This window comes from Dermacentor variabilis, unplaced genomic scaffold (assembly GCF_050947875.1).
Source record: "Dermacentor variabilis isolate Ectoservices unplaced genomic scaffold, ASM5094787v1 scaffold_12, whole genome shotgun sequence".
In the NCBI taxonomy this organism is placed as follows: Eukaryota; Metazoa; Arthropoda; class Arachnida; order Ixodida; family Ixodidae; genus Dermacentor; species Dermacentor variabilis.
In genome coordinates this window covers 53176803-53200305 of record NW_027460280.1, presented here as the reverse complement: position 1 = coordinate 53200305, position 23503 = coordinate 53176803, and the positions used below count along the sequence as shown (strand labels likewise).

General features: G+C 47.8%; 2 non-coding genes across 2 annotated transcripts; both read right to left on the bottom strand.

Moving 5' to 3' along the window:
* Positions 1 to 511: 511 nt before the first annotated feature.
* On the bottom strand, positions 512 to 674 carry LOC142566455 (U1 spliceosomal RNA). Its single transcript, XR_012825070.1, has one exon. It is a non-coding gene; the product is annotated as a U1 spliceosomal RNA (small nuclear RNA).
* A 17743-nt stretch (positions 675 to 18417) lies between these two features.
* On the bottom strand, positions 18418 to 18579 carry LOC142566454 (U1 spliceosomal RNA). Its single transcript, XR_012825069.1, has one exon. It is a non-coding gene; the product is annotated as a U1 spliceosomal RNA (small nuclear RNA).
* Between the last annotated feature and the right edge of the window lie 4924 nt (positions 18580 to 23503).

Sequence of the window (23503 nt, the reverse complement as noted above, 5' to 3'; positions counted from 1 at the left end):
CACAGATTGCTTTATTAGTTAGGAAATTTTGATAAACCATCTCATTTTCGACAGCTTATTAGTTTGCCATAATGATTCTAAAGCACTCGTAGATTTATTTTAGCTAATTCTGTTTTATCACTTGCCTCTAATGATATCTGTGCTATTTTTATAAAGCATCTTCTTTTCTTCTTTTTTTTTAATTGTTTACTACTCCGTTTAATCTTAAGTTCGCTTACTTGTATAGTATGTACAACCTGCACTTTTTCTTTTTGTATAACCTATACTTTGATTTCCTTGCATTGTACAGCCGAATTATTGTACTGCCCAACTGCCACGCTATCGAAGGAGAGTAGCAGTATTGAAAATAAATAAATAAAAAGTATAATTTACATATTGCAGGGGCGCGAAACGAAGCGAGACCGCGACCTATCTGCCGTAAACAGAAAGCAAGCCATGTGTTGCTTCAACCACTTCTAAAGAACAGCCACAACGCGACCAGCGCAACATACTTATTTTTTATTTCACAAAGGAGGAACTGGCGCGTACGCCAAGCCCCACTACAAAAAATTACATGTCCCATCCACCCCAGTTTGGGGTAGTGGCGTACGTCAGCCACCCGCAGGACAACGGGAGGCCTCGGCACGGGGCCCCGGCCACGCTCACCGCCGGAGGGCCCGATACCAGGTAAGTATGCTAACCCACCGGTCGGAAAGGCAGGCCATTACATGAGGTACAACACAGTGCACAGGTTGTGGCTGTGGTTTTCACCAAGCCATAATCGCATTGCAGCAACGAACTGGTGCGAACTCTGGCATTGCAACAACAAACGCCCGTGACTGGAAGCCTGTAATCTATACTTTGTTCCATTTTTGTATTGCAGAGACTGTATTGACGATATTACTGCATGCACGAGTGCCGGAAATGAAAGAAAAAATGCGAACATTTGCGTGTATTGAGGCTGGTTCAGTGACGATTAGCAAGTTGGCACGAGCCCCGGGTGTCAAGCGATAGCTTCGTGGTGTAAAACTGCTGGGATGCCCAGTTGTGTGTGATGCGAGCGTGTGTGTAACGATAACGACAAGACGACAGCGGCGACGATGGGATGACGGCGACGACATGACCGCAACAAAATGAAGACAGAGTGAAGACGACGACGGAGCGACAGCGACGGTGATGGTATGACAACGACGATGTGATGGCGACTGCATGGCGAAGACAGCATGACAGCAACGTGATCACGACAGCATGACGACACGAACGACGATGGTGAGACGAAGATGAAATGTCGGTGGAGGTGACGAAGACGGCATGGCGACAACGGAATGACGACATCGTGACGGCCACGATGATGTGACGACGATAGGATGGCGAAGACGGTATGACAACGATGGTGTGAGGACGAACGGAATGACGATGACGGAGAGGACGACTACGCGACGACGGTGGTATGATGATGGCGGCATGACGAAAACGGCGTGACTACGTCATAACGATGACAACATTACGATGACGGTGGTACGACGCACATGAAATGACAATTACGAAGATGACGAAGACGACATGATCGCAACGGAATGATGACCGTATGACGACGACGATGGTGTGACGACGATAGAATGGCAATGACGGAGAGCACAATGGCGTGCTGACGATGGCGTGATGCTGGCAACATGGCGAAGACGGAATGGCCACAACGGAATGATGACAGCATGACGATGACGAAGAGACGACGACGGAGGTGACAACGGTGCGACGACGGCAGAATGACAGCATGACAGCATGAAAGACAGCATGACAACAACTGCATAGCATGGCCGCGTCGTGGCGACAACGACGGCGGTGTGACGACAGCAGCATGACGAATAGGTCATGGCTGCAACGGAATGATTACGATGTGACAAAGATGGCGTGGCCTCGACGGTTTGACGGCGACAGTGGAATGACGATAGCGTGACGACGCGACGACGACGGCGTCATGACGGCTGCATGACGAAGTCGGCATAGCGAAAGCGAAAAGCAAATTTCACGCGGACCAAATACTCCAACCATGAAAACCACGAAATAGGACGCGCTGAATAATTATGAGCTTCTAGTGAACCAGATTAGGCAATCTCGCATGTGCTGTTAACTTGTCCGCTTTATTACCAGCAGGGGCGAGAACTGTGTGTCAAGCTTAGAAGAATGAGGAGCCCTGTGTTCTCTTTAGAGACTATCCTTGGACAGTAGCCTTCTTCAGATAGTGCAAAGAGGGCAAGGTGCTGTGCGGAATTATTATTTTTTTGTTGTTGTTTCGGTCAACCTTGTTTCAAAGTACTGTAGTTTAGATGAGTTTGAGCCTCATATTTTTTATTGCCTCATACTGAATGCGCATGCGTTTGAACCATTAATTTTTTTCAGCCTCACGCTTAAGATGCGACGTCACGTCGCATACTTTTTGTCGTTGTTTTCTTGATTTTTTCTATTTACTTAGCATTTTTTCGAGTAATTTTCATCACTCATAACGACTTAGCCAAAGTGGAATGGAGCAGTAGGAAGGCAAGTAAATTCCAACCTCTCCAACTGATTCCCTAGCTAACTCTATCTGAATGCATGCAGAAACAATCGATTGCCAAAAGTAAGTAAAGCTTATATCGTTTTGTAGCATACTGTGTTTGTCGCTGAGGTTGTTCTTTTTAGTTTGTTTTTTCACTTATAGCTTTCTTTGGGTACCGGGGCAGTTTCTCCGCGGCGAGTTCTCTCCAACTGAAGCGCATGCGAGGTCACGTGGTTTAGCGACTGGTGAGAGAGAACGATTGTGTGACTTCTCATGTGCATAATCATAAACATTGCATGAGATTAAATTTATGACCTGTGTGGTGCATAAACATAAACTTAGCAATTTGCTCGAGATTATCCGTTGTACTTTATTGAAATAAACACAGTCGTGTGCATCGCATTTAGTTGTATAGAAGAATTTATTTACCCGCTTTACTAAAACTTCGTTTCCCTTGCGCCAATAAAAACCACACATTCATTCATTCATAAAGCTTGGTTTCGCATAGATCCCAAAATGTACGTCATTGCTTTCTCCTTCTACGTCCGGGTTTCCAAGAATTCCGCCAAAATCCTGCTCACGTGGCGGGTTTTTAAATTATACGATTCTGTGCTTTGGTGTGTGGTAATAAATGATTTCTAAGTAATTTAAGTTATTCCAGACACTTCAGTACCTCTACGTGTAAATAAACTTATGCTCTGATTTAATATCTATAATGAAACCCATGAATTGTGTACTGTATTATTTTTCTTATTTATTTTGAATGTCGTCCTCGGTCGTCTCAGTGATTTCTAACTAATTCTAATTACTCCAGACACTTCAGTAACTCGACTTGTAACTAAACTTATGCTCTGATATCATATCTATAATGAAACCCATGAATTTTGTACTGTACTACTTTTCTAAATAATTTTGAATTTACTCCCCGGTCGTCTCAGGAGGCGAACCGGAAGTGCTGCGCAAGAAACAAGAGCGTCACTCGATGCTTGTGCCACTAAAAAGAAAAGGAAAAAAAAAACACCGTTCCACGCTCAGGGATAGCCGTGCATAAAGCAATAGAGCTCCACAAATATTCATACTGCAAGCCGGTATTGCCTGCCAAGTTTCGCTGATAAAAACATGGCATTTCGTTAATGTTGTTGCTCTAAAATTTCTAACACAGAATTAAGTTTGAGACTACAGTTCGAGTGCTTCGCGGGTGTAGTGGCTGTCAACAAAAACTAAGAAAACACGTAGATCCAACGCAATGTTGGAGTGTAAATGACGCAAAGCGTGTTTGAGCTAGACAGGTAGCAGCAGTATAGCGGATGGCACACGCACATCGTCGTCGCCTTTAGCTGTAGCTGTTAGCTGTCTGCGTCTCGAGGGGGCTTGTCGAGACGCTTGTGCATGATGCTTGTCGAAGCAAGAATGTTGATGATGAATGTACGATGGCTGTGCCAAAAGTTCGCGCTTAAGTACGTTTAAAAAAAATAATGCACAAACTTACAGATACATCGATGCAGTCACCTTCAAAATACTACCCATTAGAGACAATTCAGTTGTACCCCCTATTTTTTCATTGCTGGAGGCACCCTTGGACGTCCTTCTCTGTTAAGCGTTTCAGCAGAGATGTCGTTTCGTTTTCAATGGTCACATTTTCAAAAGGCCACCCACGGGTCAACAGCTTACATTTGGGGAGGGAAAAAAAAAGGGGGTGGTGTCGCAGGGGGCTAAGTTTGACGAGTACGGAGGGAGTACACTGCTATAATTGCATGCCGAAAACCTAACGCACTGAAAAAATGCACAGTCCAGCGCCTCTCTTAAATTGATCGCTCTGCTCCAGCTTGAAATTATTATTTTGGTGCTTGGGGGTCTAAGATTTCTGCTTTCCGCGAGCTAATCGCTCTCATTCGTAAAAACATATCAAAAGTTGCTTCATCGCAACAAGTACGCCCCGGATATCGCACGGTGTGAAATTTCGATCAGTCTTTTTCAGCGCTTGTTCTTTATCGTTGCCACCGTGCCAGCTATAAGTTCGACCGTTTGCTGATTAACATGAGCCGAGGATGACCAGTGACTGTTCTCGTCTCCGTGTGCCATTTCGGCATTGTACTAGTGCAGAAAAGTATCGCTTACTCACATGTCATTTCATTCTTCCTGTTGGGGTCCTTTGATCACTTTAAATAGTACCCTGAGAAAAAGAAAAGAAGAACCGAAATCCTTGTTTACTGCTACGCCTGAGTGCAGTTACGTTATATCCCCAATTGTGTCGACCTGGATGACTTCATTTTATACTTCGCCATAAGGCGAACACATGATTTGTGTTAGACGTCCCTGGTGGGGGGCTGACAACTTCTCTTAGGGTTCTCGTTGGGTTCACAATGACTTAATGTGGATCATCGACTCCTCCTTCTTAAACTGCTAAAATTAGGCGAATAAACATATAGTGCCTAATAAATATGAAATAATTGCCGGCCTCATCTTGCTACCCTTATACTTAATATGCTTTTCAGGTAATTGAGGTACAAACATACCCGTCACGTAATCGTTACAGGTCCCGCCGAAGGAAGGTCCGCCGCAAATAACACGGGAACATTATACGGAAAGTATGGCGTGAGCGGACCGCAGGGCGCTAGTAGAATTCTTGGGCCACCGCTGTCTGATTAAGTCACGAGATCGACTGCGGCCGGCGTTATCTTATCTTCGTCTACTATCTTCTTAGTGGGGTGGCGGTGGTCGGTGACCTTGATGCGCCCAAGGGCCAAACATTTGTTGAGAAACCGCATCTCTGCGCTAGGCTGTATACGATGTCATGTAGTAAACAAGTCGTCGCCATATAATCATGCTATTTTCTTGCAGAGAGTTGCGGATCCCGCTGACTGACGTCATGCATTCGTCAGCGAGGTAGTGGCGGCTTTGTTTGCCGCAAGGTATAGATCTTATTTGTTCAGGCAACAACTACCATATAGCTATCATACTACCATGTCACATATAACTACCATTAACTAACATATAGCTAGGAACTCGCTCATTTTCATACTTCAAGTTTGTTGCTTCTACAGACGTGAAACTAATTACGACGGGCTATCCGAGTGGACATTTCATGTGAGAGGAATAATAGAATAGAGTCAATACTGGAAGTCAAGAACATCCAGCCGCGTGGTTTTTGTTAACTGCTCACCTACCTTTCAAACCTTCTTTCCTCTGTTCGAGAGTTATCGCCATTTTCTCATCTCTTGTCTGCGGCAAGGGTGTCCAAAGCGCAAGCATTATGCACATGGATCACCTGGCGCCATGAATTTAAACGCGGCTACTATCTTTCAACGCAGCTTCAGTGTCCAAACCTGAGCTGGTTAATTGAAGGATGGGAACACATGTTAGCCGGCTACAAAGGTACGAACTAGAAAATTCAATTGACCCACTAAATTACCACTTACAGCGCTCGGAGTTTGAAGAAATTGAAACAGACGACATGAAGAGTGTTCAAGACGTGGATGAAGCCTTCTTCGTTTAGATCACCTGCACCCATGATGTTGTGATGTCGCCTTTACTCTTTACTCGAGAGAGTGCTTCACTGATCGACAAAAATTTGGCATATATGATGTCACCGGCATCGAGGAATGAAGGAAAACAATCTTCTCAGGCTGATCAATGCCTTCGTACTCTGCCACTTCACGTACACGATTTCTATGCACAACTGGCTCAGAGCGGAGCGAGACAAGCTCAACGTTCTTATCCGCAAAATAGTCAAGAGGGCTCTTGGGCTACCCATCAGGACCCATACCGAGGATCTCTTGAAGCTGGGGGTACAGAACACCGCCGAGGAGATTGCCGAAGCCCAAGAACGCGCGCAACTCAGTCGCCTGACTACCACAGCGGCAGGTAAACGCATCTTCGAAGAGCTGGGTTACCACCCTGCGGAATTCTCGATTGTCAGTACCCCGATCCCTAGGTGCATTCGAGACAAGTTCGTAGTGGCCCCTGTGCCCCGAAACGTCCATCCCGTCCACAACAAAGGCAGACGCAAGGCCAGAGCAGCAGCCATCCTCAAACAGATCAAGCAACACGGCATTAGAGCAAGCTTCGTCGACGCCGCGGAGTACAGTGACGGGAAGACCTTTGCCGTCGTTGTGGTTGACTCGAGCGGAAAGATTTCCAATAGCGCCTCGATTCGCACTTCAGACCCCGGAGTCGCCGAGCAAGTCGCCATGGCCCTCGCCCTGCTAGACGGTCGTGGGTCCGCAATCTATAGTGATTCGAAAACGGCAGTTAGGGCTTTTCAGAAGGGTTGCGTCGCCAAGGAAGCTGTTCGTCTTCTTAGCGGCTCGAGTCCACATGCTCTTACAAACCATTCAATTCACTGCTTTCCCGCTCACGTAGGATCGGTCGAGGCTGCTCCCACGAACCTCAATGAGCCTGCCCACGAGGCTGCGCGTGACCTCACCGACCGCGCTTCCTCTATAAGGAGCACTGACTCCCCTCCTCTCTACGGTCACAGGGACGCTCCCGCTACTCACAACGAGATTATTAAATATTTCTACATGTCCAGAAGGGTCTTTCCACCCCCTCAACCCAAGTTGAATAGGGCGCAAGCCGTTTCGTTTAGGCTTCTGCAGACCAGCACATATCCGTGTCTGTCCGCTCTCCACGAGGCTTAGCCCGACGTGGATCGCGACGACGTCTGCCCGTCCTGCGGCCAGACCTCCACTCTACCTGACATGCTCTGGGAGTGCGGGTCGACATACCCCAAGTTCATCAAGGAGAAATGGGACTCGCTTCTGCGCAGCCCCGCTCTAAAAAAGCAAATCCTGGCCGTCCGGCGTTCCCGCGACCGGGCCGTTGGGCTAGACCTGCCGGTCCCGACGTGGGACTAGCCGGGTGCGCGACGAGTTCGCGTCCTCGCCGGACCTGCAACAAAGTTTACTCACTCACTCACTCACTCACTCACTCACTCACTCACTCACTCACTCACTCACTCACTCACTCACTCACTCACTCACTCACTCACTCACTCACTCGCTCACTCACTCACTCACTCACTTCTTGGGACCGTAGCGTGAGACTTCGGTAAAATCGAAGTTCGAATTAATGACGCAGTTGCGGGCTCGTGGTAAAACCAGCGAGGGCCATGTAGTCATTTATTTGCCCACTTTTTTGTTTGACCATAAAGACAGCGCGATGCGCGATCAGCTAAACCAGTGAACGTCTTCGTGGCACCAGATGCGCGCGTGCAGTTCGCACCTTGAAGGTGCGCATCGCGGATAGTAAAACACCCTAACGTGGGTGTGTCCTCGGAGTTCGTCCGACCATCGTATACGCATAACCTGCGCGCGGTAATGAATGAAAGTAGGGCACCGTCGACGCGTAGGCAACGCATTACGCAGAGGCGGTCTCAGTGCGTCACGCCTTGGGTGAGGCGGCGAGATTGTCTTTCGAGAGGGTCGCCAGCTTGAAACTCAGCTCCTCGGTTTCGTAACCAGAAGAAGCGTTGCTGAATTCGGGCGCATAAAGAATCAATGAGAAGCCCGAGGCAACCTAAAAGTGGTCATTGCTCTAATTTCCCCACGAAATAAACAAACAAAAAAACGAGAAAGAACGAGTCTTCGTCTTATTTTGACGTCAGAACACCGCGCTGCGTGGCGTTCCCGACGATCAGAGCTCTGCACGAAGCGTCGCTGATAGCGTCGCTTGGCAAAGCGGTGTCCGCGTGCAGCGGCAGCGACAACTAGAGGCATGCTATCCAGTCACGTCTTCATATAAGACCGCGCTTATTGCCAGGACCTTATTATTATTTTCTTCTTCAAATACTCATTTGCTGATCGGGGCCTCGGGATATGGGTGATCCGAGCAGCGACAGCGCACTTGCACAGGCACCGTCTGCACTCGCGCCCGCCATGTCGTGCACGAGACGTAACAAATGGAGCAACAAGCAGCGCGCAGGCCATCACCGCGGCGTGCTTTATCAAAGCCTTATTACCGCTGCGAGCAAAATATAGAAATTATCGGGTACTCGTCTCGGTTGCAGAAAGCTATTACGGCATGATAAGTGATCCGCCTGCAATATGGTTATGAACGCGGTTTCTGTCTTCTTTTTCGTCCCACGCGCTTGCAGATGTATTAAATAACGTCTCTCATCGGTAAAACCACTTCGCTCGATCGGAAATCCTTCTTTAATGATGGGAATGGCTCGATGGGCTAGTTGGTTGGTACATGCTTATGCTAGGAAAATGCCAGAACACTTGAATAAGCGAAAAAAAAATTCGACAGACAGACGTAGACAAAACGACAGGAAGGCGACAGCCACATTCCTGTCGCTTTGTCTATGTCTGCCTCTCGGTTATTTTTTTTTCTTTTTCGAGTTTACTGGCTTTCTTTAGTGATACTTGCCATATAAAGAGTAACAAAAAGTTCTTTCTTGCTTTTTCTCCTTTGCGTTCTTGGCGCTTAGCACGGTTGTCGTTTGGCATAGCGCTGTTGGTATTGTGTAGGGGTTTTAAGCCAAGTTAAGCCATCGGCTCTCGTGTGCGCCTACTTTGCACGCAGAACGCGAATTCCTTTGGGCGCCAGCGCTCGGAACAGGATTTCCAGTAAGCTGCGCCTCAGCGGGCACCTATATACGACATTGCGTGTAGCACGGCGTAGAAACCATGCGAGGTGATTAATTGACCGCCTCAGGAGTTAAAAGTGAAATAAGGGGCACCAGAGACAAATGTGAGGTTCAGTTAGATTAGGCCGTTATATGCCGAATAGGTGAGGCTCGTTGCGAGCGGAGGCATTACAGGCCATCAAGCACGCAAGGCCAAATAAGGGCAAGGACAGAGTTTGGGATGGCTGGTTGATTATCTAGAATCTTGCCCTTTATCGTGCAGTTTGAAATTCGTAATAATGGCGCCAAAGCTTGAAATTCCCGCATCGACTCCCCGCGACGCCCTGGATATGGACAATGTCTGTTCCTAGAGAAGAAATATTCTTTAGTAGGACGTTCTTGAGGGCTAGTTGGTTCATACTTGAAGGTGGGTTAAAACTGCGCTTGTGTTTTGTTGTGTGTTTCTTTCACTGTCCTCGTTTTTCGCGCAGTTTTAACCTACCTTCAAGTCTGTTCCTAGGTGGTCCAAATTTCCGGAGTCCCAAGTACGGCGTGCCTTATAGTCAGATCGTGGTTTTGGCACGTAAAACTCCATAATTTAATGTTTTTAATTTATGCATTGAAGCAGAAAAGTGACTGCAACGCCCATGTATTTTGTTCCACACTTTGGGAAATATCTGGAAAGTGGTGTCATCCTGGAGTGAGTGAGTGAGTAAAGACTTTATTTGAAAACAAGCTATTGACGGATGACCTTGTTGTTAGGCAGCCACGAGCCCCTGGGCCCGGGCGGCTTCTTCAGCTCTCTGATGACCTTGGCCTGCAGGTCAGGGTCGGAGCTGAGCAACACGGTCTCCCACTGCTCAGTACTACTTATTTCGTGATTTGTGTGATTTCCGGCTGGGCACGACCACATAATATGGAATAGATCCGCTTTTTGCTTACAATGCTTAGATGTATTAGGGTATTGGTCCGGGTAGTAGTAGTGATAGGCTACGGGGTTGGGGTAGGTGTTCGTCTGAAGTCGTCTCCAAGCTACTTCTTGTCGCTTGTTAAGCGATTTGTGTGCTGGCGGGTACAGTGCCCTGGCTAACCTGTAGTGCTGAGTTATTTCCTGGTAACTGACCATGCGATCCCTCCCTGACCCTAGCGTGAGCCGTCCGGGTGCTCGGTTGGCGAGTCCTCGAGCGGCGGTGTGGGCGGCATCGTTGCCGGGTAGGGAGGAGTGTGCTGGTGCCCAAATGATCTGGATTGGTCGTGGGTGTTGGTTTGTGTCTATTATGTGTTTTACGGGAGCCGAGACCCGACCTTTCGCAAAATTGCGTACTGCTGCTCTGGAATCGCTAATAATTTAATGACAATGTGTGGAGGCTATTGCCAGAGCGATAGCCGCCTCTTCCGCTGTTTCGGAGCTTTTGGTGCGAATTGAACCACCAGCGCGTATTTGACCTGAGGAGTCCACCACTGCAAGGGACATACAGTTGCGTTCTATGTATTCTGCTGCGTCGACATAGACTACGTCTTTGAAGGCGTGGAATTTCTGATGTAGGGCTTTGGACCGCTCGGCCCTCCTTTCCTTGTGGAATTCGGGGTGCATGTTTTTAGGGAGTGGATTAATTTTGAGATGGCGCCTCTGATCGTGAGAAATGTCTACTTTAATGCTTTGCATCGACTCGTAGTTGATGCCGAGATTCTGGAGGATGTTTCGCCCGGCGGCACTCTGAGCTAGCCTTTCGTATTGAGATATAAGGTGCGCTTCTACTAGTTCATCGAGGGTGTTGTGCACACCTAGGGCTAGCAATTTAGCGTTGGCCGTTCTTATAGGTAGCCCAAGAGCCTGTTTATAGGCCCTCCGGATAATCCCCTCTATTTTCTCTCTCTCAGCCGCTTTGAGGCAGAGGTACGGGGTGATGTAGGTGATGCGGCTGAGAACGAAGGCTTGTACCAACCTTATGAGGTTGGCTTCTTTCATGCCAGAGTGTCGGTTGGCAATTCTTGAAATGAGTCGCATCGTCTGCTGAACGCATGCGTCCAGTTTATGAATTGTGTTGCCGTTGCGCCCGTGAGCTTGCATGAAGAGGCCTAGTACACGGATGGTGGTCATCACCGGGATCGCGTCTCCTCCGGCTCGCACAGTGATTTCTGGGGATGGCGCAGTGTCGGATTTGCGGTTTGTAGGGGCTCTGAGTAGGAAGAGTTCTGATTTTTGCGGGGAGCAGGCGAGGCCTTTGTCGGTAACGTACTTTTCAACCGCGTCTACAGCTAGTTGCAGCGTGGTTTCTATATCTCCATCGCTACCTTTAACCACCCACAGGGTAATATCGTCGGCATACAGACTGTGGTGTAGACCTGGAATCTGATTAAGTTGTTCCGGTAATCTGATCATCGCTAAATTAAAGAGGAACGGGGATAAGACTGATCCCTGCGGTGTGCCACGACTTCCAAGAGAGATCTTGTCCGATTGTAGTTCTCCTATTCTTAGTTCCGCTGTGCGGTGGTTGAGGAAATCTTTGATGTAGCTGTAGGTCCTCTGGCCAACACCTAGGTACTGCAGATTCTCTAGTACAGCCTGATGCGCTACGTTGTCAAAGGCCTTTATAAGATCAAGGCCCAGGAGAGCCCGGGTACCATTCTTGGGTATGTGGTCCAGAACTTGATGTTTAAGCTGAAGCATGATGTCTTGCGTGGAAAGTTTTGGACGAAAGCCAATTATGGAGTTCGGGAATAAGTTGTTGTCCTCCGCAAAATTGTGGAGGCGGTTAAGTATAACGTGCTCCATGAGTTTTCCTACGCATGAGGTCAGAGAGATCGGGGGTAAGTTCTCGAGCTGTAGTCGCTTACCATGTTTAGGTATGAATATTATTTGTGCATGCTTCCACTGCGAGGGGATAGAACCTGTTTCCCAACAGCGGTTGAAGTACTCTGTTAGGGCAGTGATAGATACGTCGTCTAGATTTCGGAGGGTCTTATTTGTTATTCCATCGGGGCCTGGTGCAGATTTAGTTCGTAGTTTCAGCAAGACGGCTCGTACTTCAGCCTCTAGGATGGGTGCGTCTAGGTTAAGATTCTCCGGACCAGTGTATGGCTTCTGGGGGATTTGTGCATTTGTGCCTATGTACCGGGTTTTGAGCTCTGTTAGGAGCTCGTCGTTCGTGCCCTGGTATTGGTGAGTGATCTTATTGAGGCATTTCCTCTGCTCGGATTTACTCTTATCCGGGTCCATAAGGTATCGGAGGAGATTCCACGTTTTGGCTAGACCGAGTTGTCCCTGCATGCTGTCGCATACCTTTTCCCATTGGTTTTTGGTTAATTGGTTAGCGTATTCCTCGATTTCTATGTTAATTTGCGCGATGCGCAAGCGGAGTGTACGGTTATTAATTTCGAGTGAATACACCTTGCAAGCTCATCGGCTACAATTAGTAAATTGCAATATATACCGTAAAGTAACTAATTAACAAGTTAATAATGGATTTATTAAAATTAGTTTAGCACGTGTTTTCATTTTTCGTAATAGCAATATCCGCCTCTTCGAATAACCCAACTCAATGATGAGAATTATGCTATCTGCCACAGGCGATCTCTAAAGATAGCATAAAACTGAAAAGTTATCACCCTATATATTGATTCCTACGACCTTTGTTTGCTGTCTTGAAGTTGCACTGATGTTCTGCTGCAAGCATTCTGCTCGTGAGCACGAGGCTTACCACATTCCTGATAAATTTGACTTAGATGAGTTGATCAATCTTGACGGCGTAGGGAAGAAGCGCGAAAGAGGCGAGGACAACACAGACAGTGAGCAGAAGATCAGCGGCTGCTTGTATAAAAATATTCGTGGTGCCGCAGCGTCCATATGGGGACGGTTTTGCAGCGAAGCTGTTTAGGCTTCATACATGGGCTGCATGCGTGGGCTGCATACATTATGAAATCATACAATTCTTAAAAAAATTGGAGGACGCTTAAGCTTCGCCTTCAAGAGTGGAACGCGACAGCGTTCCCGGCCACCCGCCAAGGGATGTAAGACAATGGGCTACGGCGCAGCGACTACGCGCCCCGCATCGGACGCGGTGAGCGTCGAGCAACGCAGCGTTTGGCGCGACAACGAAATGTGCGCCTGAGCAAGCAACGCACGCCTGAGCCTTAGAAACAGCGCGTTCACTAGAGGCGCTTTTGTACCGCTTTGAAGCATCGAATCATCAATATTGGCCATTGAAAAAAAGAATAATTACAAAACATTGCATAAACTTCTGAGTGAATTGCATGAGCTTGTATGCCTACATCCGGGTCAATATATTGATGATATTCATAAGGTCAAGGCACAGTTACAAACTTTGAACGCAGAAAAATACAGAGGTGCACTAGTGCGTGCGCGAGAGCAGCGTTTCCTGGAAGAACAGCCTTGCGGTAGGGCCCTTGGTGATGAACGCCGACACGCGCTGTCTAAACAAATCCTACATATAGAGTATGGTGGAATCATTGTTAATGACCCTACTCTAATAACTAAAGCGTTTTTCGAGCATTATCAAAAACTATTTCGAGACCACAAGCCATTGGATACAGATGCTGCCAAAAAAATTGTATCGTTGCTGCCCCAGTTAAATCAGGATGATTACAATTACACAAATGAAAACATTGATATCAATGAGGTAACTTCATGCATCGATTCGTTAGCGAAGGGCAAGACGCCCGGCCCCGATGGCCTTACTGCCGAATTTTATCAGTGTTTTCGTTCCCTCTTATCACCATTATTACTTCAGGTGTACCGTGAGGCCTTGGAAGTAGGTTACCTAACCACCACAATGTACGAAGGACACACCGTCCTTATAGCCAAAAGCGATGATGAGACTAAATTGCAAAAAGTTGACGGATATCGGCCTATCTCCTTATGCAATGTTGATTATAAAATTTTTGCTAAGGTATTAGCTCACCGTTTGCAAGTTGTAATAAGATCTGTGGTCGGTGATCATCAAACATGTGGCATCAGAGGCCGGTCCATTCAGACGAACATTCATGTTGCGAGATCGGTGCTAGAGTGTGTAGCTGAGGGGTTTGGACAGGTGGCAATGGTACAGCTAGATCTGGCTAAGGCGTTCGACAGGGTAAATCACTCATTCCTGTTTACTGTACTAGATCATATAAATATCGGGTCCCTGCTCCTTAGAGGCGTCAGGATATGTTATGCTAATGGTTCAACGAGGCTGATAGTGAATGGCTCTCTCTCCGATTCAATTAGGCTTGCATCATCAGTACGACAAGGATGCCCTTTGTCACCGCTCCTGTTCTGCTTGTATTTAGAACCACTTTGTATGAGCATTGTTAAAGAACAAAATTTCCAAGGGTTTAAATTACTCACTAATGAGGTTCGGGTTCTTGCGTATGCAGACGATGTGGCCTTTTTTTGTACAGATAAAGAGAGTGTGATGACTGCTCTTGCAATTACAGAAGAATATTGTGCGGCTTCTGGTGCAAGCGTTAACTTTGAAAAAAGTTCAGGTTTTTGGTTTGGATTATGGGCCACAATGCCATCACATTACGCAGGCATTCAATGGAAAGAAGATCTGCGTTATTTAGGTGTGCCTCTCTCACAGTATAGAAATAGCAACGCTCATTGGTCGGGAGAAGTTGGCAAAATTCAACGTAAAGTGAATTCATGGCGAGGGCGGAATTTGTCAATGTTCTCTCGTGCTGAAGTGTGTAACGTTTTCTTAGCTTCCCGTCTTATGTATGTGCTGCAAGTACTGCACTGCTCACGACTTCACCTTCAGGCACTGCATCGCGTATTTGCAACATTTATTTGGAGTTCCAGTTGTGAATCGATGCGGCGCGACAATCTGTTCCTCCCTCTTGAACGTGGTGGTCTAGGATTAGTCCACCTCTTCATCAGGCAAATTGTTTCACGCCTGTTTTTCTTTCGAGACAATGACCATCCATTTTTGCGTGAAATGTTGCAACTCCGTTTAGTTCATTATATTCCTAATATAGTAGTGTCATCAAATGCCAAAGATGTCCCACAGGCCCCTTGGGGCTTTCTTAAGGAGGTTGTTGACACATTTCTTTTCTTGAAAGTTAGATTCAGCCTGGAGTACGTGTTCACTGCGAGTCGAAAAGCAATTTCTGCGGCACTGGTGGACTCTATTTTCCCAGATCCTTTGTATCGTGCACCTTATTTAAACCGACCTTATCAGGATGTACTTAAGCGCGTCCGAAAAAGGTGTGTACCTCCTGGAGTAAAAACATTTTTCTTTAAATTACATTCGGAAACACTCCCTGTTAAAACTTGGTTGAATTCGAGGGGTTGCTTTGTGCCGTGGTCAACAAACTGTCGGCTCTGTCCACGTGCCGAAACCATAGATCACTGCTTCATAGACTGTAGGGACGCTGTATTCTTTTGGGACATTCTCCAACGGACGCTCAAAAAGGACATTGACATGACCCCATATACAATTAGGTTTCTACCGTTTAAGGTTACGGGTGGTCCTCCCTATGACATGTTCATAGTACTTGGTTTACATAGCCTATGGAGAAGTAGACTGTGTGACCGCCATGCCGAAAGCCCGCGATCTACAAAGTCCTTCTTTCGCGAAAGTGCTGCTTATGTAAGAAGTGTCTACGCTGCGCAGGAACCTCCGCCAGACTGGATGCTCTTGTTGGATGCATGTGTGTGTTTGCCTGAGTTTTAAGTGTGTAGTCGTGTCCACATTGTAATGCACCTTCAGTTTTCTTTTCCATGTAATAAAAAAAAAACTCGTGGCTCAGTGGTAACGTCTCCGTCTCACACTCCGGAGACCCTGGTTCGATTCCCACCCAGCCCATCTTGGAAGTTGCTTTTTATTTATGAAGTGCCTGCCGTGATTTATCGCTCACGGCCAACGCCGCGGACGCCGACACCGACACCGACGACACCGGCTTTTCTGCGACACGAGCTCCTTAACGCTATCGCGTTAATACGGCACCACACTGCGCCGCCGCGGTCACCACACCTCAAGTGCATACGCCGCAACCGCTGCTGCAGCCGCGCCGGCACCTCCGACATGCGTGACGTCATAACCACAGAAGCCCAGGCAACGTGCACAAGCGCCGTCGCCACGCTCTTTTCCCGACTCATTATTCTTCCAACAGAGAGAAATAGAAAATGATAAACGAAAGGCAGGGATGTTAACCAGGAATGAGCCCGGTTGGCTACCCTACACTTGGAGAAAGAGAAAGGTGAGAGAAAAGTTAAGAAAACAGGATTCAAAGCAAATAAAGGGTATGAAGGCCAACTAACACGCATTTATATATATATATATATATATATATATATATATATATATGGCGTACTTCTCTTTACATACATAGACCTCTCCTCGCCATTCCTTCCCCGACGACAAGCATCAAGCAATGCTTTCGTCCTTGTGCATCGATGCCTCACAGTGTGCATTCGCCTGAAGTGGTGTTGGACACCACTTCAATTGGACATAGCTTGTGAACAGTGTAGTGGATACATGGGGTGTGAGATTACACGCCTTATAAAGGAAAAAAATTACGGCAGAGCTCATCTCGCGATTAGTGTCGATGGTACTGTGATTAGCACTTGAGCAATTTAGCGACGCACCGTATTTGTGGTGTCGCGTTTATTCAACATCTATAACCGTCATTATGAAACTCACGTTGCTTAGGCTATATGGGAGATACTGAAGTATCGTCCCACTCTGCTGTGGCACTTGCTTGTCTAGGTCGCCCGGGAGCATGCCAGTAGGACAACGACTGTTTGACGCCGACACAGTGACGACGATAGAATGACGAAGAATGAATGACGTCGATAGAACCACAAAACTGACATGTCGGCAACGGCATGACGGCAATGATATTATGATTCTTAAATGATGACGATGGATACCGATGGCAGCGTGACGCCGACGACATGGGGACAATGCGATGACGACGACGAGTGTATGACAACGATGGCGTGGCGTGAGGACAATGGCACGACCACGACGGCATGTAACGACAATATGACAACGGATGCACGACCACGACGACGGCATGATAACGGCGGCGTAATCTCAATTGAATGACGACAGGATGATCAAGACAGAATGAAGAAGAAATTACGTCGGTGGATCGACGAAGGCGGTATGACGACGACGAAATGACAATGGGATGACGTTACTGAAACCCTAACGAGGTTAAAACGACAGGGTGACGACAATGGCCTGACTGCAATGGTGTGACGATGACTGTATAACGACGATAACATGACTTCGCTAAGAGGACAATGGCGTGACGACGACTGCATAAAGAAACATGAGTGACAACGATGGCACGACCACGATGGCATGACGACGACGGTATGGCAACGGATGCGTAATAACTGTCGTACGCAGACGCAATGACGACGATGGCATGACAATGGCGGAATAATCACGATCGAATGACGACAGTACAGTTACAAAAGAATGGCGAAGGATCGACGTCGATGGAAGAACGAAGGTTGTATGACGTGGACGGCACGACGACGATGGTATGACATTACTGAAGTGATGACGAAGGTAAAACGACAGTGTGACGATGACGGCATGACGACAGTGGTAAGATGACGACTTTGTGACCATGACGGCACGACGAGCTTCAGATGACGAATTTAGAATGACGACTAATAGAACGACCGCGATATCATGACGACGATGGTGCGGCAACGAATGTGTGACAACGACTGTATGACGACGACACAATGACGATGATGGCAAGACAATGACATGAGGGCAACGGGATGGCGACGGGTGTAGGACGACAATAACGTGACGACGACTGTATCACGAAGCCTGTAAGCGGCGATGGCGTGACGACGATGGCATCCCGACCACGAGCACATTCCTAGTGGCCCAAGCCATGAGAGAACATGGGCCTGTGTGTCGGCACAGAAGGCGCGACAACGACGGCATTACGATAGCCAGATGACGACGCTGGAATGACGACCACAGAACGACCGTGACGGCATCAGCTGGTAGACAACTTGGTTCTATCGGTCGGCGTAAGAAGATAGAGAGATTGAGAACGGCTGAAACAGGCAAACAATGCTAATCGCATCAATAAAGACAATTGTATGCATCGCAGCTGCTTCCACAGCACTTAACTGATTACGATAGCTTCCCTTCATATAATTTCCAACATGTGCGCTGGATTCGCATAATGTCTTATTGCAGAGGCGCGAAACGAAGCGAGACCGCGACCTACCTGCCGTATACAGAAAAGTCGATTTTGCGAACGACTACATTTAACTTTCCATGTTGCCTCAACCACTTCTGAAAACAGCCACAACGCGGCCAGCGCAACGTTCTTATTTTTTATTTCACAAAGCAGGTGCTGGCGCGTACGCCAAGCAGCACTACCAAAAATTACGTGCCCTATCTATCCCAGTTTGGGGTAGTAGCGCACTTCAGCCACCCGCAGTGCAATGGCAAGCCTCGGCACGGGGCCCCAGCCTCTCTGAGCGCCGGAGGGCCCGACACGAGGTAAGTATGCAAACCCACACGTCGTAAAGGCGGGCCATTCTATGAGGTGCAACACATTGCACAAGCTGTGGTTGTGGTTTTCGCCAAGCAATAATCGCAGTGAAGCAACGAAATGGTGCGAATTCTGGCACTGCAACAACAAACCCGCGTAACTTCAAGCCTGTAATCCTACTTTCCTCAATTTTTGTATTGCAGGGCCTGTATTGACGATATTGCTGCATGCGCGAGGGCCGGAATCGAAAAAGCGAACATTTACGTCTATTCAGGCTGGTTCAATGATGATTAGCAAGTTGGCACGAGCCCCGGGTGTCAAGAGATAGCTTCGTGGTGTAAAACTGCTGAGATGCCCAGTTGTGTGGGATGCGAGCGTGTGTGTAACGATAATGACAAGACGATAGCAGCGACGATGGGATGATGACGACGACTACATGACGGCAACAGAATGAAGACAGAGTGCAGACGACGACGGAGCGACGGTGTGACGGTGATGGTATGACGACGACGATGTGATGGCGACTGCATGACGAAGACAGCATGACAACAATGTAGTCACGACAGCATGACGACACGAACGACGATGGTGAGTCGAAGATGGAATGTCGGTGGAGGGGACGAAGACGGCATTGTGGCAACGAAATGACGACACCATGACGACGACGATAGAACGGCGAAGACGGTATGGCGATGATGGTGTCAGGACGATGGAATGACGATGACGGAGAGGACAACTACAGGACGACGATGGTGTGATCATGGCACCATGTCGAAGACGGCGTGACTACGTCATAACGATGACATGATTACGATGAGGACTGTACGACGCACATGAAATGACAATGACGAAGATGACAAAGACGACATGATGGCAACCGAATGACGACCGTATGACAACGACGACGGTGTGACGAAGATAGAATGGCAACGACGGAGAGCACAATGGCGCGCCAACGATGGTGGGATGATGGCAACATGACGAAGACGGCAAGACTACAACGGAATGGTGACAGCATGACGACGATGACGGAGGTGACAACGGTACGACGACGGCATAATGACAAAGACGACATCAAAGCAACTGCATGACCACAGCGTGGCGACAACGACGGTGGTGCGACAACGACAGCAGCATGACGAATAGGGCATGGCGGAAACGGAATGATTACAATGTGACAAAGATGTCGTGGTGTCGACGATGTGATGACGACAACGGAATGACGACCACGTGACGACGACAACGACGACGCGACGACGGCGGCGTGATGGCGGCTGCATGACGACGAAGACGGCATAGCGACAGGGAAAAGTAAATTCCGCGGAGGTCGGATACTCCAACCACAAAAACCACGAATTGGGAAGCGCTTAACTGACCCTGGCAAAATTTAACACCCGAACTCTCTCGAGTGAAGCTAGCTTAGCAGGCCTCTTTAAAGAGCTATTAGGGATTGTTTCGGATATAATTGACCTTAGTGAGGTTGGAAGAACTGGTGAGGCTTACACAATGCTGACTAATTGCCACGACCTGTGCTATAGAGGACTTCCAAATAAGAAGCAGTACGGAGTAGGATTCCTAATCCTTAAGGACATAGCGGGCAACATTGACGAATTCTACGACATTAATTAGAGGGTAGCACTAGTCGTAATAAAACTTAATAAGATGTATAGATTAAAGGTAGTACAAGCTTAGGCTGCATCCTCTAGTCATGATGATTAACAAGCAGGTCAGTTTTATGAAGATGTGCACTTAGCGACGAGAAAAGTGCAAACTCAGTATGCAGTAGTAATGGGCGACTTCAATGCAAAAGTGGGGGGATAGCAGGCTGGTGAACAACCAATTGGCAACTACGACGCCAATTCTAGAAAACCTAGAGGACTGATGTTGGTATACTTCGCTAAAAATTGGACCTGGAATAGCCCTAATGGGGAGACAAGAAATGAAATTGATTTCATGCTTTCTGCCGATCCCAGCATAGTGCTGAATGTAGAAGTGTTAGGTAGGGCGAAGTGCAGTGATCATAGGTTAGTGAGGTCAGGATTCACCTCAATTTGAAGAGAGAAAGAGCAAAATTGGTCAAGTAGAAACAGGCCAACCTAGAAGCAGCAAGGGTAAAAATAGACCAATTGAGGCTGGTACTTGCAAATAGATATGCAGCCTTAGAACAGGGAGGAGGAAATAGAAAAGCAGGAGGCAGGCAGGTTAGCCAGAATAACGCCCGGTTGGCTACCCTACACCGGGGAAATGGGAAAGGGGAGAACAAAGATGACAGGGAAAGAAAGAGAGGAGGTAAGGAAAGAAGGAAATTAGCGGTGAGTTCGCTGACGCGTGTGGTCTAATAGAAATTGCATTAATAGTCACAGACGTTCACACAAGCGCGTCGTCCTCAAGAAGCACAAAAGCGCCTTCACCGCTTTATGGGCCGACGAGCGATGGGGGCGGTGTTCCAGCAGCACCTGCAGAGAAAGCGGCCGATTGTCAATTTTTTGGAGAGCGTTAGCAAGTTCTTGTCTTTGTGGGGAATATCGTGGACAGTAGCACAGCAGGTGGTCGATATCTTCTTCGGTGTCGCAGACGTCGCATGCTGCACTGTCGGTCACTCCAATTAATGTAGAGTATGCCTTTGTGAAGGCAACTCCTAACCAAAGGCGATGGAGAAGCGTAGCTTCACGTCGAGGATGTCCGAGTGGAGGCCGGAGTTGCAGTGAGGGGTTTAATCGGTGCAGTCGTGTGAGTCTTAAGTTTGGCGAGTTACACTCGGTCAATGAGAGACTGCGTGCCAGGTGTCGAAGCTGCCTTGCGGTGTCTGTCCTCGAAAGCGGAATTGGAACGCTGTGCTCTTCTTGATGTGCTGTGCGAGCAGCGTTATCGGCGGAATCATTGCCACTGATTCCACAATGGCCAGGTACCCACTGAAAAACAACCTCGTGACCTTTTTGTTGGACGTGATGGTGAAGCTTCACGATTTCGTATGTCAACTGTTCATGACATCCGCGTCCGAGAACTAACTGCGTGTACTGTAATGCCGGTTTTGAGTCAGGGAACACAGCCCATTTTCTAGGTATTTCAGGATCAATGAATTCCAGTGCACGACGCAGAGCCGTTAGTTCTGCCGCCGTTGAGGTCGTGACATGCGATGTCTTGAACCGCAGTGTTATTCCTAATGATGGTATAACCACCGCACCACCAGAACTGGACGACGTAGTGGATCCATCGGTATAGATGTGCACGTGGTTGCTGTACTTTTCATGCAAAAGAAGTAAGCTCAGCTGTTTTAGAGCAGGGGCCGGTAGATCTGTCTTCTTCTGTAGTGCTGGAATCATTATATATACTTGTGGACGGCTCAGACACCACGGAGGAAACACTGGCTTGGCCGCAGGTGCGTACCCTGAAGTAAACGACGCGCGATGTGCACTGACAGTAGCCCTAAATGTCGAGCAGAGCCTTTCAGCAGTGAGGCTCGCCAGGTGGTGATAAGGGGTCCTAGCTTTATGTCTGAGATGCACACGCATTATCTCAACGGTAATGTGCGTCGTGATTGGGTAATCCTGTGCAATGGCAATGGTTTCAGCCGTTGATGCACTGGCTGCTGATGTGGTAAGCCAAGAGATATCTTAAGGGCTCGGGCTTGAATCCTCTGAATCGTACGCAGGTTTGTCTTGCAGGTGGTGGATATTGCAGGCAGGCTGTACCGCAGGAATCCAACGAACAACGTCTTGTACAGCTGTAACATAGCGTGTATATATACCCCCAACTTTTTGCTGCAAGGAACCTGAACAGGTGACAGATTGAAGTCAGCCGCTTTTTCACGTAATTCACGTGCACAGGCCTCTGTCAATTATGACTCTCAAGAACCGGTGACTTCTGCTGTATGGTATAAGTTGTCCGTTAATTGATATGCCGTAAGCAGACATTGGCTTCCTCGTGAATACGACCATCGCGCACTTTCCGCATGAAATTTCAAGTCCTTGTTGACGAAGGTAGCAAGATATCATTGTGGCTGCCTTCTGAAGCCGAGCGCGAAGCTGAAGTCGTGTTACACCTGATGGCCAAATACAGATGTCGTCCGCATAGATGGAAAGTCGTACGGTGCTTGGCAGGTTGTCAACTAATCCAATGAGGGTCAGATTTAAAAGCGTCGGGCTAAGCACTCCGCCTTGAGGCACTCCTCGGCTACCGTAATGCTCGGATGTCGGGCCATTTTCTGTGTGCACGTAGAATGATCTCCTCTGTAAGGAGTTGCACACCTACATATGTATCTTATATATTACCACCAAGTCCAACGGCTTCTAACGCGCTAAGAATGGCTTCATGGGTGAAATTATCATAAGTTCCTTTAACGTCCCGAAACAGAGCATGAGATAGTCGTTTACAGGCCTTTTGGTGTTGCACCAACGTTACCAAGTCAACAACGTTGTCTGTTGACGAACGACTACGCCTGAATCCGGCCATAGCGTCTGGGTAGATTTCATAGTATTCTAAGTACCATTCCAGACCTGTTAAAATCAGTCTTTCCGTTGTTTTTCCGACACAGTTGGCAAGTGCGATCGGACGGTATGAGGAAATGTCCAAAGGCGACTTGCCAGCTTTGAGAAGTGGAACGAGGCGAGTTGATTTCCATTCTCGCGGGACCGTACCCGTCTGCCAGGAGTAGTTGTACAGGAGCAAGAGTGCCTTCCGAGCTTGGTCTCCTAGGTTACACAGGGCATGGTGTGTAATGCTGTCAGGTCCTGGCGCTGAAGAACGCCTGCACAAAGCCAGCGCAGCTTATAGTTCTTCCATAGAAAAAGGGCATTCCATGCGGGGATCGCGTGAGAATAGTGGGTGGTCAAGCGTTCCCGTACCCGTTCCATAAGAATTTGCTTTGCCAGCCATCCTTCTGCAGAAACACTAAGTGACGTCAATATCTCTACATTTTAGATGGAGTGCCAGAGATTTAA